This window comes from Pogona vitticeps, chromosome 13, assembly GCF_051106095.1.
Source record: "Pogona vitticeps strain Pit_001003342236 chromosome 13, PviZW2.1, whole genome shotgun sequence".
Taxonomy (NCBI): Eukaryota; Metazoa; Chordata; class Lepidosauria; order Squamata; family Agamidae; genus Pogona; species Pogona vitticeps.
Window position 1 is genome coordinate 11319897 of NC_135795.1, and position 18109 is coordinate 11338005.

General features: G+C 53.1%; 1 long non-coding RNA gene and 1 pseudogene across 1 annotated transcript; both read right to left on the minus strand.

Moving 5' to 3' along the window:
• Positions 1-908: 908 nt before the first annotated feature.
• LOC140702576 (GPI ethanolamine phosphate transferase 3, catalytic subunit-like) lies at positions 909-12591 on the minus strand (annotated as a pseudogene).
• A 1088-nt stretch (positions 12592-13679) lies between these two features.
• Positions 13680-17473, minus strand: LOC140702602 (uncharacterized). The gene is made up of 4 exons (XR_012081808.2): positions 17355-17473; positions 14750-15006; positions 14172-14309; positions 13680-14066 (listed from the first exon to the last, which is right to left on the minus strand). It is a non-coding gene; the product is annotated as an uncharacterized LOC140702602 (long non-coding RNA).
• Positions 17474-18109: the final 636 nt, after the last annotated feature.

Consider the following 18109-nt stretch of genomic DNA (forward strand, 5'->3'; position numbering starts at 1 on the left):
TAACACTTTAAAAATACTTGAAAGGCTGTTGTACAGAGGAGGGGCTGGATTTGTTCTTGATTATCCCAAAGTGCAGGGCACATCATAATGGGCTGAAGCTACAGGAAGCCAGATTTTGATTGAATATCAGGAAAAACGTCCTAACTGTTAGAGCAGTACAACAATGGAACCATTGACCTCGAGAGGTATCGAGTGCTCCAGCACTGGAGGCATTCAAGAGAAACTTAAGACAACAACCTGGCAGATATCTTTTGATTTGGACTCCTGCATCAAGCAGGGGGCTGGACCTGATGGCCTCATAGGCCCCTTCCAATTTCACTATTGTATGATTCTATGAATGTAAGCACCTGTAGGGAGAGGCAGAAGCAATACACACACCGAGACTGGCAAGCCTTGTGAGGACGTGGGAGAAGAAAGGCTGAATAAGAAGCACAAAAGAGTCAGAAGACAGGAGCATCCACGAAACTCATCTGTTTACCTGCAGCACCACTCCTGAACATTTGGAAGGATGATGATGGCTGCCCATTGTGTTTCTAACTCCAGACCAAGCCAAAAGGGAATCCCCCCAAAATAGGCCAGCAGAAATTAGAAAAGCAGAGAAGCAACGAGAAAAAAATGTTTATTGTTTGCCCACAATATCTCAAGACCATAATGGTCCTTTACCAAAGAAATCTAAATTCAGTATACAATGTTTTTCATTGTAGAAATAAAAACTCTGTACCTGAAGCTACAGTAAATCATGAGAACAGATATATAAACATACTATATAATCATGAGCTATCATGATAAAACTTATTTCTCTGTATAAATATGAAAGAAATTGGAGCCTCTTTTTTTCCTGCCAGAGGCCTTTAATATGTAATGATAAGATCATCATAAACAAGGTATTTTGAAATAACGTTCATGTGTTTTTGTTTTTATTGTAGAAAGAGTTTATTGTGGTTTCATGTAAAAGAGAGTAGTTTTAACAAAAAGGTGTTTGTATATTGCTTTGAGAGTTCTTGATAAAAGGCTCTTGTCATGTCTGAACCAATATTTGCCTTTCTTTTATACAATTCTACTATTTTTTCAATCTCAGACCTCCATGCGCACACGCACACACAAAAGAATGGAAAACCTCTGCTGTCTCAAACCTGCTGGAGCAGCTCAGGGCGGGCAGCACAGCATCTTGTCTGCTTTGCCAGGCAGGCACCAACCCACCCACTGAGGAAACTGGGGATGCCGAGCTTTCATTGCAAAAAGGCAAGTATAGATTTCTGAAACCAAAATAGATGCAAGAGCACTTAGTTGCCAACTAGCCGGCCAGGCCATTGGTGCTCCCTGTTGCCTGCCCAATTGACCAGCGATGGGCATGCAGAGGGCTTTTATGACCTATAGCCTGGCCTCTTCTCTCATCCTCTCTTCTCCGGGAAGAGGCTGTTCCCTCCCCACACACGTCTGCAGGGGGCTCAAACTTTCCGACTCATCAAGGGGGTAGTCCTGAAAAGTCGCCCACCAGAGGGAAGGGCAGTCCTGAGATCGGACGCCCAGCAAAACTTCCCACACCCTCTGCAAGGATTTGCGCTGTGCGCTCTTCCCACATCCCAGCAAGCTTCCTGCTGGGGAAAGAGGCCCAAGGGGCTGTTTCACAGGAGATCCACAGACTTTTCCCAGGCGGCAGGTGAGGTCACGGTCACTGGCTGCCTCCATAAAAGCTTTCCCTGCAAGGCAGAAGAGCCGGCAGAGCAGTCCCTGCTTGAGAGCAGGTGGGAGAAGCATCGGGTCCAGAACAGGGGATGGAAGAGACTCGGGTCTCGATGGGAAGAGCTGGCCAGCCACTCCACAGTCCCTGGAGGCCGGCTTCTCCTCCTGCTCCGGCACTACCTGGACTGAGCAAGGTTGACCCGCTTGAACCATGCGCTGACGGCACAGTCCACCCACAGCACGCGGCCGATGCCCACAAAGCCCAGGGCTTCAAAGAGCAACCTGGTGGAAAAACAAAAGCAACGCATCAGGGACCAGCCACCTGGGCAGCCCATGACGGGCATGGAAGACAACCCATGTGAAGCCCTCTAGCGCCAGGGGTCCCCCATAGAGGTTGCTGAGCCGCCACTCCCAGAAACCCTAGCCAGCACAGCTTGTGGCCAAGGCTCCCAGGAGTTGCAGTCTGAGGTCATCTGGGAACTTAACAATCAACTGGACGGTGGGAGGCGTTTTAAAAGCCATCTCATGGCTTCTACTCAGACCTGTACAGTGGGTTAATAAAGAAAACAAACTAAAATACATAGTGCGGGACTGGTGAGGGTGTCTCCCCTCCCCCCTCTCCCCCCCCAAGCGGCAAAAGTGGGCTGACCACCTCTCAGAGAGCACGGCTGGACTCCTGACCCACACTTACTGCCTCCTTACCCTCTGGGCTGGGGCGACGGCCAGAGAGAGGCAGGAGACCCTCTCGAGGCCGCAGGCGTAGCCGTGGTGGGACCTGGTTTGGAAGAGGAAAGCAGCGCAGTTTGAGGAAGACCGAAGGGTAGGCGGCCAGGCCCGGGACGGGCTGTTGCTACCTTAAAGATGAACCGCCGGACGGGAGGTGAGACGCCCCTGGGATCCAGAGACCGGGCACGGGGTCGAGGGGCTGGTGTTGCCAGAGGAAGCTGCCCAGCCTGGAGGTTCAAGAACCACCACCAACGGAGGAAGCAGCAGAAGGGGGCGAATGCCACCACCCCAGTCAGCCTGCCTTACTGGCCACCAGCAGGTCAGCCTCCGGCTCCTCCTCATCCCACGGTCTGCTACAGCAGAGAGGCCAGCCAGGTCCGGGCAGAGTTTGGCTCTGCCTTTCGGAAGGACGGCCACCCTTATGGGACAGTGGCTGCCAGCCGGGCCTGGGGCGGACTGGTAGGAGAAGGAGCCTTCGGCACTCGCCTCCAGGGACCACGAGCAGAATGCATTCAGCGCCTGTGTTGCGGCACTCCTTGCCTGGGGTCCTAGACCTGGTCGAGGAGGGGGAAGCTCTGCCTTTGGTTGGGGGCACCAGCTCCAAAGACTGGGGGGGGGGGATGAAGGTAACTCCCTGGTGCTCTGAGTTGTACGCTTCATGTTCTTGTCCCTTGAAGAGTTCCCTTGCTCCAATCAGCCGCTTGTTCCAGCAGCCATTCTCCCTTGTCCTGGAAAAGCAGTGCAGGGGCCACCCAGACATAAACAACAACAACAATAATAATAGAATGGCAGAGCTGGAAGGGTCCCTCTGGATCATCCTGTCAAGGAGGCACAGGGAGGGGGATTTGAACTCCCAGCCTCGGGCTCTGCAGCTCCAGAGACCTGGAAGGTTGGTTCAAGCCTGCTAGAAGGACTGCGCTCTTCGTCCTTTGCTCGCCTGCCTGAAGGGCCTTAAATTGCAGTCCGAAGCACCCAGAGCAGCCAAGACAGGCAAAGCACCTCGCTGGCCAGGTAGAAGAGAAGCAACTGACGGGCGACTGCCGTGCCCCTGAATCCACTCACCCCCGGCCCAACTCCAGCACCACCCCCACCTCATATCACCATATGGCCTTACACCTTACTCACTTTGGGGCACAGACCTTCCAAATCAGAAGATGTCTTCTGAAGATAATGGTTGCCAGGACACAATCCAGAATCTGTTGGAAAAAGTGAAGGAGGGAGGGATGCAGGGAGACAGCATCAGGCTGGGCGCACACAAGGGAGCCACGGCATGGCTAAAAGGGGTGACACTAGCTGAACGAAGGGACTTTGTGCTTTGCTGAAACACCGTCCCCTCCCCCCGCCCCTCGCCCTCCTACGGCTTGGCTTTGTGCATGGCACATTTACAGTGAGATATCTGGATGCCTTAGGGCTGCTTTTCCAAGCTGCTTTCAAAGCTACAGCACTCAGAACAGGGATGATTTGTGTGGTTGTTTAGTCAGTTAAGTTGTGTCCGACTCTTCGTGACCCCATGGACCAGAGCAGGCCAGGCCCTCCTGTCTTCCACTGCCTCCCGGAGTTGGGTCAAATTCATGTTGGTAGGTTCGATGACACTGTCCAACCATCTCATCTTCTGCCGTCCCCTTCTCCTCTTGCCTTCACACTTTCCCAACATCAGGGTCTTTTCCAGGGAGTCTTCTCTTCTCATGAGATGGCCAAAGTACTGGAGCCTCAGCTTCAGGATCTGTCCTTCCAGTGAGCACTCAGGGTTGATTTCCTTCAGAATGGATAGGTTTGTTCTCCTTGCAGTCCAAGGGACTCTCAAGAGTCTCCTCCAGCACCACAATTCAAAAGCATCCATTCTTCGGCGCTCAACCTTCTTTATGGTCCAGCTCTCCCTTCCATACATTGCTACTGGAAAAACACGGATGATGCAGGAGGCCAAAAGGGAACTCAGTGGTACTGAGTGCCTCAGGCTCGCATTGGTTGGTCTTCCACAGATGGCCATTCCTAGGTCCAGTCAGCCTGGCCGCCTTAGCTCATGCGCTAGTCATTTCCAGCTTAGACTGCTGCAGCGCACTCTTCGTGAGGCTCCTCTTGGAGACCGGAGAGATCCTGCAACGAGCACAATTTGCAGCAGCTCGGCTTCGAGCAGGGACAGGAGCCAGGCGACATCCGTTCTGAAAGGATCGCATGGGCAACCAATTCATTTCCAGTTACAGCTCAAGATGCTGAAGATGATTCATGATGCTGGCGTGGCCTGGTTACTGGACAGAATGATTTCCCTTATACATGACCAGCCTGATCATGTAGACCCCTGCTTGCCTCTTTCAGCTCCCACTACTCAGGGGAGAAGAGGGAGGGTTCTGGTTGTGGAAAGCTTTTGTCCGGAAGGCCTGGTTGGTGCCAAGGACCATTTCCTTTTGCCACCAGGTTGAAACAAAGGTTAAAGCTTGAAGAGGTTGCTGAGGTCTGCGTCGTATGTGCAGTTTCACGGTTCAAGGTTTAAGCCCTCTTCTGTGTATTAAACACAATCCTGTACTGTTTAAATCCTTTCAAGTTTCATACTGTTTTCCTTGTGGCCTGCTTTGCCTCCTTATGAAAGAGAGCAGGCCCAAGCCTTGTTGGAAAAGACAATAATGCGAGGAAAAGCTGAAGGCAGCTGAAAGAGACGAAGACCAGATGTGAGCCGGATTGACTTTCATAAGTCACCAGGGATCCTTTTTAGGAGGAAGGCGCGGTAAATACATTTTAAATAAATAAATAACTGAAGCCACAGCCTTGAGTTTACAAGAGGGGCTGTTGAAGACAGGACATTTTCTGGAGGTCACTCATTCATAGGGGCAGCCTGAGTCAGAAGCGACTTGACAGCCCATACCAAGAGATAATTCTAAATAAGTAACTAGGATAAAATTCCCAAGTGAAAAAAAACTGCATGCTGAAAGACCTATCAAGTTACCCAGGTGGCACTGGACCCTTGCCCCCGGTCACTTGCCATGCATGCTGAGGCTTAGACAGGCTGCAGGAATGGATCTGGAGGGAAGTGCCCCAGCAGCCAGCCTGCCCACCGAAACCAGGCCCCACTGGCTTGCCTGCAGTCCTCTCTGCTCTCTCCTGTCCCGCTGGCACAGGGGAGCGCATGCTCCTGCTGGACTTGGTTCACATCCTCTCTGCCTCCCTTCTCCCCTAGGCAGCCCTCACAGTCTCCGAGACGGAGGCTTCGCAAGGCTGCTGTCCCCATCACGCGCCAGCCAGCCCGCCGAGCCTTCCGAAACGAAGCCACTGCCGTCCTCAGGGGTGTCCTCTTCCCTTTGGGCAAAGCCTTCCCAGGGGTCCGCCTCCCAGGAGGTACCTGGACTCCAAGGGCAAGGAGGTCCTTGAGCCCCAACTGCAGCAGCGCCGCTGAGAACTTCTCTGGGGCTTCCCGAAGCCGCATCTCCATCATCTGCTCCTTCCTCCCTTGAGTCTCTCCTTTGGGCTTCCTGCCTTTGGCGGCCACAGCAGAAGCAAAGAGCAGCCAGCTATCTCGGGAGAGGAAAAACAAGGGGGTAGGGGGAAGAAGGGGGGGTCACTGAGAGAGAAAACAGGGAGTCACAAACATACCAACTTATCAAGCCTGGTCTTAAGGGGAGCCCAGCCTCAAAACCAGGAGGAAATGTTCTGCACAGCCCAATGCAAGCTTCTCCAGAAGACGGAAAGGATGCATCTCCCCAGGTGGGGCTCTGTGAGGAAGGGGAGCCCAAATGGAAGCCCTCCTCGTTGGCCACCCCACCCCAACGCCAAGCAGCTGAGAAAGCAGAAGGACTCACGCAGCTCCACCGAGACAGCCGCCGCGTGGCCCTTCCTAAGCTTGGAACAGAAAGGCCGGCCGGGGACTCACCCATAAAGAGGATCTGGGAGGCAAAGGTGTTGACCCCAAACCAGCAGGGCTGGGAGGGCGTTGCCAGCGTGCCCTTCTTGGAAGCCCACAAAGGCTGCGTTCCAGTGGATGGTGGGGAAGACGGGCTGGCGTCCTGGGGCACAGAAAAACTGGGCGGGCGCCAGAGCCCAGGCCACGGAAGCCCCCCAGGACACCACGAAGGCATCTGAAAAGAGCGAGGAGGAGGAGCGGCACTTTTACATGCTGTGCATTTTAGTTTGTAGACTTCTACATCTCCCCATTAACGTACAAGCAACATTCCGATAATGGAGAACAGGAATAACATTGTCAAACAATAAGAATTTTAAAAAAGGGATACCAAACCACGACGGTTCCAAAGGCTTAGCCGGTGGCTGACAGCGTGATGTGACGTGGCAAAAGGAGCAGCGAAAGACTTTGCCCACCCACCCAAAGACGGTCCTTCTCCTCCCCTGCGGGCCCTGCCTGCCCTTACTGAACCTTCCCCACAAACCTGTGCTCTGAAGCAGGTCAGGCTCAGAGGCCGTGACTGGCCCGAGGCCACTTGGTGACCGTCAGGGCGAAAAAGGAAGGACAGCCTGCGTTTCTCCAGCCTCTTTCAGGAGCCAGGCTGTGCCACCCTGCAGGCGCAGCTCTAAAGAAGGGAGCCCAGGAAATGGACAGAGAAGGCAATAGGCAGCTGGCCAGGGACACTCAACCAGCAGCCCCTCAAGGAACACTTGGGGTCCCGCCTGCCTCCATGAAACGAGCCAGAAGCCTCGGATGCAACGAACAGAGATCCGGAGAAGATGAACAGGGCCCTCCCAGCAGTCCTCCTCGGGGAAGACCAGCGAGAGGCTTGCGACAGGCGGGGCAACTATTGGCCACCTGGCTTTGTTCCGGCATCAACGGGCGAGGGAGACAAGGTGACTCTAGAGACCTTCTGATGACAGGACTTTCAGACCACAACATGGGTGGCAGGGATTCGGCTCACGCAGGCTCCCGGCTGTCCCTCACCAAGACGGTCACCGGGTCCCTGAGGAGGAGGCCCGCCCCGACCAGGCCAAAGAGACCCCGGGGGAAGGCCACCAGCGCCAGCTGCACCCACACGTGCAGCTTGGCCAGCGCTTCCTCGGCCCCCCGAGGTCACGGCCCAGTAGCCACCGATCCAGAGGGCCAGCAGAGGGAACCCCCAGCAAAAGGCACAGGGGGCGCTGGGGTGGTTGAGGCTGCCGTAGTGGCCCCCACCAGGCCAGCCAGCCCCGCCAAGCAGAGGATGTCGTAGAGGTTTCTCGCCTGGGGCTCCGGCAGGCTGGAGAGTGTGGCCAGGAGCGGGGAGGACTGGCTGCTGGGCGTCTCCTTGCAACACTGCTGGAAAAGCCCCGAGAGGCGCATGCGTGCCAGGATGGCCCCTAGCAGCCAAAGCACCGGCAAGCCAAGGGGCGAGCCTTCCAGAGCACCCTGCCAGTGTAGCCTCAGCGCCAAGGAGACCAGCAGGAAGGGGGCGACCTGGGCCTCGGCCATCACAAAGCTGCCGGACAGCATGGTGCCGCAGCGCAGGAAGAGGAGGCCGTAGGGCAGGGCCGGCCCCAGCCGCACCCGCCACCTCTCGCTCAGGCTGGGCCCCGCAAACGGAGGGTGGGTGCTGCCCGTGGAGGTCTCTGGGTCCGCCTGGCCCAGCGCTGCCAGAAGAACCCCAACTGGGAGGCCGCGGCTCCCCAGGAAGAGAACAGGAGGAGGTCCACTCTGGCCCACCTGGAGAGGTGTGCAAACTCCAGGAGAGGCGCTCCGGCCACCCCCCGAGAGCAGAGGGTAGGCGAGGAGGTGGCGGTACGAAAAGCTCAGCCCAGCAGGCCAGCCAGCAGAGCAGGCAGGAGGAGCCCAGGAGGCCACAGCCAGCCACCATGCAGACCAGGTGGAAGCGGGCCCAAGACTCGCCGCAGACGGCCCACGCGTCCTGGAGGTCCTGCCAGAAGCGGCTTCGGAGACTCTCCAGCTGAGGAAGCCCCGGAGAAGCTGCCTGGGACAGGAGTCACGCCGGCTCCTCCATGGCGGCCGAGAAGCGGTCCCAGAGCCGCCGCAGTTGCTCTGCCAAGATGTCTTGGGCCACCAGGGAGTAGGAGCGCAGGAAGCGGTCCACCTGTAAAACAGCCGAGGGCCTCCTTCCCTGGGCCCTCGAGGCCAGGCCCCCTCCTCCGTGGAGAGGGGTTAACCCAGGGGTATCCCATGGAAGGGTGAGGATGACCCGACCCATCTTCAGGAGGGGGAGGGGGCTGGGACCAGTCCTTTCGTCCAAAGGCCCACCCAGCGCCCGGGGGCATCATCGGGAGCAGCTCTCACCTGCCCAGCTTTAAGGGGTAGCAAGCATGGAATAGCCCCCCAACAGGAATCAGCTGTGGGGTGGGGAAGTGAACCCCGCAGCCATCTCCTGCCTTGCGCACGACTGCTCCTGCCCCCTCGTGGGAGGCTGGAGACTGCAGGGCATCCACCCCACCTCCTCAGCACCCCCCCCAAGGGGCTGAAGGGCAAGACTCTGGGCAGTGGGACTCCCGAGGGCGCGCAGGCACCTGTCTGGCTGCTCACCTCTGGCAGGGGGGCTCTGGAACAAGGGGGCTTTGCTGGACACAAAGAGCACTGTGTTGACCTCTTCGCTGTCTCTGCCGTGGTCCCCGGTCCCGGTCACGCTGTGGTCCCCTGCCACGAGGAGCAGCGCGTCATTCGACAGGTGGTCAACCAGTGACCTGTCCATCAACAGCAGAGGGGTTCAGCTGCCTCTCTGTGCCACAGCCAAGCCTCCGGCTCAAAGCAAGCGTGACACGCTGCCATCTTATTTCTGTGCCACCTTCCGGAGCATCCATGCTTTTGAGCCCAGTGGCTCACACTCTGAGAGGCAACCCTCAGCTCCCCGGTTACACACCCCCCCCGGCCGAGTGGCTGCTCTGCCCCGCTGGAGTGAGAAGCGGCCAGGCATCAGGTCGAAGGAGTGCGGACCTTGGCTGAAGCCAAAAAGGACAGGGGTCAGGGAGCAAATCCAGCTAGAGAGCCTCTTCTGGGTCCCTCCCCGGAAGGCTCTTTCCGGAGGGGCCGTGGGGTAAGCAGAAGTATCTGGGCTCTGCCTCCCGGAATAGGAGCCTGGCAAAAACCTTGAGGACTCTTCTTCCTTCCAAGAGCTCCCATCACCTGCTCCTCCTTCTCAGGAGGCTTGCCTGGGCGTCGCATCCATCTGGGAGAGCTTCTTGGCCATTTCGGGGTGGTCTGGCCCATGCTTGTGACCACAGTGATCCACGTCTAAAAAGTGGGCAATCAGCAGGTCCCACTGGCCACCCTCCACTGCACCCCAAGTGAGAGTGAGAGAGAGAGAGAGAAGGCAGAGAATCAGCAGGTGACACCGGGGGGAGGGGGGGAGGCAACCCCGGCCCCTGTTGGAAAAGGGGCACTGGCCCCATCTTCTCTGGTGGGCTTAAGGAGGAGGAAGGAAGGAGCAGCATCTCCCTCTAAGGCAGGCCAGAGAGCACCTGGGCAGGGAGAATACTGCCTCTGAAATCCACAAAGAAGTGGACTCAGCACAGCATAGATCAGCTATGGCCCACCGAGGAGTGCTGCGCCAGAGCCCAGCATGCACCTGCGTCAAAAGAGCAGTACGGCCCGCCTGCCGGATCCTCCAGTTCCATGTCCTGCTGTCAACACACAAGCCCGAAACTCCTCAGAGCCAGGATACCCAGCAGCCCCCCCCTTTTCCTTAGGGGCGCCCGGCCAGCCCTGGGTGTCTTAATGGCTGCCCAGCAGCCTCACGAAGAGAGGGAGCCAATTCCCAGGCCCACCCTGGGAAGGACAAGAGTTCACCCGTCTGATACAGATGCTGCAAGATGCCATCACCCACCATGTGGAGATCCTTCACACTGAACGAAGGGGAAAAGTATGAGCGGAAGAAGGCTCGGGGGAAGAGTCCGTCCCAGGTGTCGTCTCCCATGAAGACCACCTTCCTTTCTGCAAGTAGGACGCCAAAATCCCAGCCGCCCTCCCTTCCCCTCATCCCTCCGGACTTCTTCTGGGAGCCCAGGCGGAGGGTTCGTCCAGGGCCCCTGGGGCTTGCTCCCTTCCCCTGCTGACACCCTCCCTCAACGTCTCTAGGGCTCCCTCTCTAACATCCAGGCCTCAGCCCCACACGAGCACGGCCCGTCGGCTCTTTGAACTGAGAACATCATGGAACAGCATGAGGACCTGGGAGGCACAAGAAGCGACAGCTGTGGCCCAAGAGAGTCTGGCGGAGACGCAGCAGGCCCACAGCGTCCACACTCTCCCTTTCCAAAAAAACAAGCTAGCTCCTTCTCCTCCTGCACGCATCCGTGTCCAGTCTTTAGGCTACAGCGCAGCGTGAAGCCCGCTCCCTTGACGGGCAGCTGAAAGAGCCTCTTCCCTCACCACAAGCCATCTGAACAGGGGCTGCTGAGGCCATCAGGTCCAACCCCTGGCCTACTTGCAGAGTCCCCTCCCAAACCACCACCCCCAGAACAAGGTCTTTCCTTTTATCGTCTAGAAGAGAAGAAAGCAACTTTCCTCTAAAGCAGGGGTCCCCAACCTTGGGCCTCCAGATGTTCTTGGACTTCAACTCCCAGAAATCCTGGCCAGCAGAGGTGGTGGTGAAGGCTTCTGGGAGTTGTAGTCCAAGAACATCTGGAGGCCTAAGGTTGGGGACCACTGCTCTAAAGGACACCCATCCTGGCCTTGCAAGAGGGTCCTTCCTAGTTTCAAATACAAGGAATCAGTCACCCACTGCCTCCTGTCTTATCTTAGAGAGGTAGGCCCTTACGGTGCACATTTGCAGTGCAAAACCGAGCCCTTTGCCACTACGAAAGCCAAGGAAGGAAAGAAGCTGGAGGGGACACAGAGAAACAGAGACACAGATAAAGCCTTGGAACCAGAGCAAGGAATAATCCAATGGGGTGAGTCGTGAGAACACTGAACGAGGCGTGGAGAGACCTGGGTTCATTTCCCTCCTTGGCCACGCAACTCCCAGGTGGACTTTGGGCCAGTCAAAGGTCCTCAGGCTGACCAAACTCACGGACTTGTTCCAGAGAGATGCGGGTATGGAGAAATCCCTGCAGGCCGCCATGAACTGGCAGGAATAAGATAAATGCAACAAGCAGAGAAGGGAACCAACCTCATTTTCTGGGCCTTAAGAAAGTGCAATGCAGGCGTCAGGATAAGGACATCTGAGGCAGAAAGCGAGGGTCACCCTCAGCACCACCCTTTCTGGAGGCATCCACCGTTCTGTGCCAGCTGCCAAACTAGGTTGTCTTCCTGGATGGCATAAGAGGCGACATTGCTGCTGGCGTCGATGAAGGTGGGCAGGGAGCCCGTGGTGAGGCCCTTGATGCGCTGCATGGCGGTGGTGGTGGGTGGGTTGGCCCGGAAGCAGTACAGGCGGCCGTGGCGGGGCTGCCAGAGGGCCAGCTGGTGCAGGAACGCCAGCTTGTTCTCGTAGGGCCGCAGCGCCCGCCGGGAACTCGAACTTCAGGGCGTCAGTGTTTCCCCAGGTGTATATACCACATTTCCCCGAAAATAAGACAGGGTCTTATATTAATTTTTGCTCTTTAAAAAAAACCCATTATGGCTTATTTTCAGGGGATGTCTTTTTTTTTTAATGTACAAACATCTACATTTATTCAAATACAGTTGTGTCATCCTCGTCTGGTTGCTGCACAAGGGTGGAGGGCAGGGTTTCACTGAACTGAGACTTATTTTTGGGGCAGGACATATGTTATGAACATCCTGAAAAATTATACAAGGGCTTATTTTCAGGAAAACAGGGTCTTTCTGTCTGGCTTCCATGAATAAAGAAGCCACAGTAAGGTAAGGGGCCGGCAAGAGAGGTGAAACTCCCAGAATGGAGACTGATGGTTTTTGTAATCTAGAAACGCTGAAAACCTCATCACTAGTAGTAAGTGCTTTAAGTTAAAATATGCTGGGGTTTGTGGTGGTTGTTTTTTGTTCCACGCTTTTGTCTTTATGCCGAGAACTCTTGACCTTGAACTCCAACTCCAGGCTGAAATATGTTACTGGTGCTGGGAGTTACTCAGCCAAAATATCTGGCGTGGCCAAATGTTGCCTTTCTCTAACATAGGGGGCAGGCCGGATGGTGTTGGAAACCCCCTTTTTCCCTAGAATAATAACTGACAGGACAAAGATAATTTATCATGGCAAGGAGGACATTACGGGGCCAGTGGTTACCCAACCCAATATTTTCTGTACTTAACGGCTTGGCTAGATGGACTAATAGCCAAATCGGCTAGAACAGAAAGTTCCTCCTTTCCTGAAATAGCCATCCTCGCAAGCTTTGTATTCCTGCATTTATTAAGCCTTCTAGAACAGTGGTCTGGGAACAGGGGTAAATTACCCCAAATGGGGTAAAGATGAAAATCCTGGGGGTAATGAGGACACAACCCTAACCCCTTTCCTTCCTCCTCCTCCTCCTCTGCCTGGAGGGGGGGTCCCCGCCTGCCCAATCACCCCCTTTCTACACCCTTTTCCAGCCCAGTTGCAACTGAGCCACAGTGGATGAATTTTTAGGGGGTAAAAGGTAAAAAAGTTCCTGACCCCTGTTCTAGAAGCAAGCGTTTTGTATTAAACAAAAGTCGGTTTATAGCATTAGGCTTATTGTAGACATTTCTTTTTTTAAAAAGGATATTGTGAACCACGCTTCTAAACAGGAATAGTCGCCATAAGCCTGCCAGGATTATTGCAGAAGACAAATACCAAAAGGGACATCAGAAAAAAGTGAGGCCTGATTTTGGATTATCTTTTGTTAAGCCTTCATTAAGGGCCACTATAAGGCAGAGCTGACTTGACAACACATGATTATTTATTATTACAATTAATACACCACCTAGAGTGGTCCTGACCGGACCAGATAGGCGGGATATAAATAAAATAAAATAAATAAATAAGTGTGGGCCAAGTACTCTTATTTGACTGCTTTGTTGTTATCCAGGGCTGATGGGAGCTATAGCTCCCTTAACACTGAGAAGGAGGGCTGCACTCTTCACCCCTGCCTGTTGTAGATGTTGTGGGAGTACAACCCACATCAGTCCAAGCCTCACAACCTGTAGTGAAAGAGAACGGCAGTTTAATTTCAACGCCTGAGCTACAGGTCCCATCATCTCCAGCCAGCAGGGCCATGGGGCAAGCAAGATTAGTCCAGCATCCCAGGAAAGAACCATCCTCATCATCTTAGAACTGCTGAGCTGAAAGGGACCCTCTGGATCATCCACTCCAGCCCGTCAAGGAGGCACCCGGGGGGGGGGGATTCGAACTCCCAACCTCTGGCGCCAAGCCAGAGACCGAAACCAAAAACACAGAGCATCTAACTTACTTTCAAGTCCATGTACACAATAGGACAAAGTAACATACACCATGATATTTATTCTTTTATTTATATTATTTATATGCTATTTTTTCCCACATATGGGACCCAAGGCGGCTGACATCAACCAAAACACTTTTAGAACACCATATAAACTTTATATTAAAAAGTAATTAAAAATATGAAGAACCCCCCCCACCCCACCCCGGGACCCCTTCCTTCCCAGGAACTGTGCTAGAGCAGGTGGGGGTGGGCCCTGGCCGGAGGGTCCCTCGTCCAGCCCACTCCTCCCCTACGCCACGGCGTCCTCCAGCTGCTGCTCTGGTCCCTTTCCTCCTCATGCCCAGTCGGGTCGTGGCCCTCTCCTCCTCTTCCTCCTTGCCCATCGGCTCCTCCTGACGATGGGAGAAGAGAGACGCGAAGAAGATCCCAGCGGGGCTGAGGAGAGAGAGAGAAAGCGAGATGGAGCGCTTGTGGTGAGCGTTGCAGGCGAGCCAGCCGGCCACGGCCCCCTCGGCTCCCTAGAGACCACCTGGTTCTTACCTGGAGACCGGCGCTCCCCAGCCGCAGCTCCGCCTGTGGTGGATGGGGCCCCAGGGCCTTCCGCAGGGTGGATTTTGTTGCGACAGGGCAGCCTCCAGGAGGGGCAGAGGCGGCCCCCCTCTTGACACCTTTGAAAACCTGGAAAGGAAGAGACGAGCATGCCATTAGGCCAGCAAGCCAGGAAGGGCTGCCAGGAGGGAGGCCAAAGCCTTTCCACAGATGGATTTCTTTCATTGCCAACTCTAAAAATTGCCATCAGGACCCCCAGTTGATATTATTTCAATTAAAAGCCTTCTGGAACAGGAAGGTTTTGACCTGGCGCCAAAAGGTCATCAGCGTGGGTGCCAGACAAATCTCAATTGGGATCACGGAGAGCCGAAAGAGCTCCCCCCCCCAAATTCCCACCCAGCTCCCCCCCCCCGATTCCCACCCAGTTCAAGAGTTGTGTTTTTTTAAAGCATTAAACGATATACAAATTAACATAGAATGAAGGGCAGATCAGCATTACAAGTGATGGAGTAACATTTAAATTGCCTCTTGTTTGAGAATTTGAGAAGCTAGGTGAAGAGCAGTTTTACCTGACTTCTCTCTGTCATCAATTCTTGCGCATTTCAGCAAATCCGGTATGATGGGGTAACATCCAGCAATTACAGCCAGTTGGAGAGGAGCATAAAGTGACCGTCCAAAAAAGGACTACGACTTTTGTTGAAATCTTCTTTTGGTTTAAGGCACATATGCTTTTCATTATTTCTTTCTTCAGTTGCATGATAAGTGCTTGGAAGACAGGAGGCCCTGCCATGCTCTGGTCCATGGGGTCACCAAGAGTTGGACATGACTAAACAACAACAACATAGAACTATGTTAAAAGCTTTTATAATATTAATAGTGCAATGAATATAAAGTTGTACCCAACAAATAAGACCCAAGAGTAAGAGCAATTTAAATAACTTGAGAACATTAGGAGAAAACTCGACATCGACAGCAAAATATCAACAGTCCTCTTAGAAGATATTGCTGAATATGAATTTTTAGAGTGTCAGAAAAATAGAACATAATCTTATTGCCATTTGAATCTCTTCAGTACTTTTTAAGATAGTGCAAATTACCTGTAGAAGCAGTTTCTATAAACATGTTATCCACTTTATAGATTTTGAGGATTCTAATGATACAGCAGTTACAAATGTGAATGAAGTTTCAACAACCATCACTGACTTCAGATGTCTGTATATTTTTCATCTAAGTCACTGGTTCTTAACCTTGGGTTACTCAGGAGTTTTGGACTGCAACTCCCAGAAGCCTTCACCACCAACTGTGCTGGCTGGGGTTTCTGGAGTTGCAGTTCAAAAACATCCGAGTAACAAAGGTTAAGAACCACTGATCTAAATGCATAAAATTGCAGAGCTGATAACTTTCTCAGTTACAAGAAAAAATATCCTTTCAAAGGAACCCAGCCTTTTGACTCTTCAGCATTTACTTAGCAGGCCTTAGTGTAGTTTAAGCACAATATAGTTTTCGTTTTGTGGACAGCATGGGCTGAATCCAGCAATGTCCTTTTTTTCAGCAGAATTGGACACTACTGTAAAATCCTCATTCCTCTGTACCCCCCTTCCTGCACATATCTCAATCTGTCCCTGAAGAGTTAGAAGACCCTCTCAAGCAGATGGAGTTGCAAGGGGCTGAGAATGAAATGAGTAATACAAGGAAAACTGGTCTTTTTACACTGTATGTGTCCCAATGCATTATAATCATCACCATCATCACCTTAGAACTGCAGAGCTGGAAGAGGCCCTATGGATCAAAGTCCCAACTTCTGCAACCAGAGGCCAAAGCCGCTGAGCTTATGTGCACTGGGAGGGCAAACCTAAGACCTACTACGGTACTACTACACCCTCACCACCATGCATCCTGGCTGATGTTACGCATCCTAATGCAGCAGTAAATACAACTACCCAGGTTTCACAAAATATTACAGTGGAACCTCTACTTAAGAACTTAATCCGTTTTGGAATGGTGTTCTTAAATTGAAACGTTCTTAAGTTGAAGCAAAATTTCCCATAGGAATGGACTGAAAACCAATTAATCCGTTCTGGCTGTTTTTTTGTTATGTAGAGGTGCGTTCGTACATTGAAGCATTAGTTCCCATAGGAACTAATGCAAAGCTGGTTAATACGTACTCTACCACTAGGGGGAGAATTTTTTTTTAACCTAAGATGACCTAAGGTTAAAAAAAGAGCAGGAAAGGTTTTTTTTCCTGTTCTTATCTTGGATTTCTGTTCTCAAGTAGAAGCAAAATTTAGCAAATGGAGCTGTTCTTAAGTTGGATTGTTCTTAAGTAGGGACATTCTTAAGTAGAGACCCCACTGTAGAACATAAAATCAGACTCTTCCACAAATACATTAAACCCACAACACAGTAATATGCCTCCATCATGAAACTCAACCCCAACCCCACCACCACCACCACCACCCACAAGCTCTAAAGAAGACACGTCCCTGCAGGAGTGATCTTTACTTCTGTCAACCACCCCTTTGCTCTTTTCCACCCTCTAACAGGAGGCAGGGACCGAAGTTGGAAGTATTTAAGTGAAACCAAGAGAGGGTAATCTCTCTCTGTATACTCAGTGAAACCAAGCCTATATATATACACACACACATATATATAGGCTTGGTTTCACTGAATATACAGAGATTACCCTCTCTTGCTTTCCTGAGTCCCCCCTTTTCAGTCAGCAAGACAGGAGGAGGAGGAGCGGCCGAAGGAAGGCGGGAAGGAAGGTGCTTGCCTCAAATGTGTCACTTCTGGGATATATATTTATATAATTGAAGGGGAAAAGGCATTCAAGCAAGGTCACCCTGTCGCCCACCGTCTCCAGAGCCGAAACAGCCCCGCAAACCAGGCGAAGGATCGCAGCCACCACCACCCCCTCGGAGGAAAGGGCGGCAAGTTCAACAGGAAAAGGACGGGCGGAGGGATGGCGGCCTGAAGGGAAATATGAGGAGGCGGGAAAGCTGTCGGGCCGGCATCCTCTTCCCCCACCCACCCACAGCCGCCTTTAGGTTTTCCCGCCTGCCTTAACCAAACAACTGAGAGAAAGAAATGAGACTCTGTGGAGGAGTCTCGGAATGAGCGGAATTGCCCGCTCCTGGCCAGGAAAGAGCCTCCGAGGAAGCGTTTTTCTCTTACCTTTCCGCCCCTCTTTCCCTCAGCTTTAAAAATGGCGCCAACTAGTCTTTGGCAGCGGCGGCTCTTCTGTGGAGAACAGAGGCGGAGTGAGGCAGTAGCGACCCCTACAGGAACTGAAAGGAAGTGAAGGGGGAAAGTGTGTGTGTGTTTAGTCGTTTAGTCGTGTCCGACTCTTCGTGACCCCATGGACCAGAGCACGCCAGACCCTCCTGTCTTCCACTGCCTCCCGGAGTTGTGTCAGGTTCATGTTGGTTGCTTCGCAGACACTGTCCAGCCATCTCATCCTCGGTCGTCCCCTTCTCCTCTTGCCGTCACACCGTCCTAACATCAGGGTTTTTTCCAAGGACTCTTTTCTTCTCATGAGATGGCCAAAGTACTGGAGCCTCAGCTTCAGGATCTGTCCTTCCAGTGAGCACTCAGGGTTGGTTTCCTTTAGAACTGATAGGTTTGTTTTCCTTGCAGTCCAGGGGATTCTCAAGAGCCTCCTCCAGCACCACAATTCAAAGGCATCAATTCTTCGGCGGTCTGCTTTCTTTATGGTCCAGCTCTCACTTCCATACATCACGACAGGAAAAACCATAGCTTTGACTATTCGGACTTTTCTTGGCAAGGTGATGTCTCTGCTTTTCAAGATGCTGTCAAGATTTGTCATCGCTTTCCTCCCAAGAAGAAGGCGTCTTTTAATTTCGGGGCTGCTGTCTCCATCTGCAGTGATCATGGAACCCAGGAAAATAAAATTTGACACTGCCTCCATA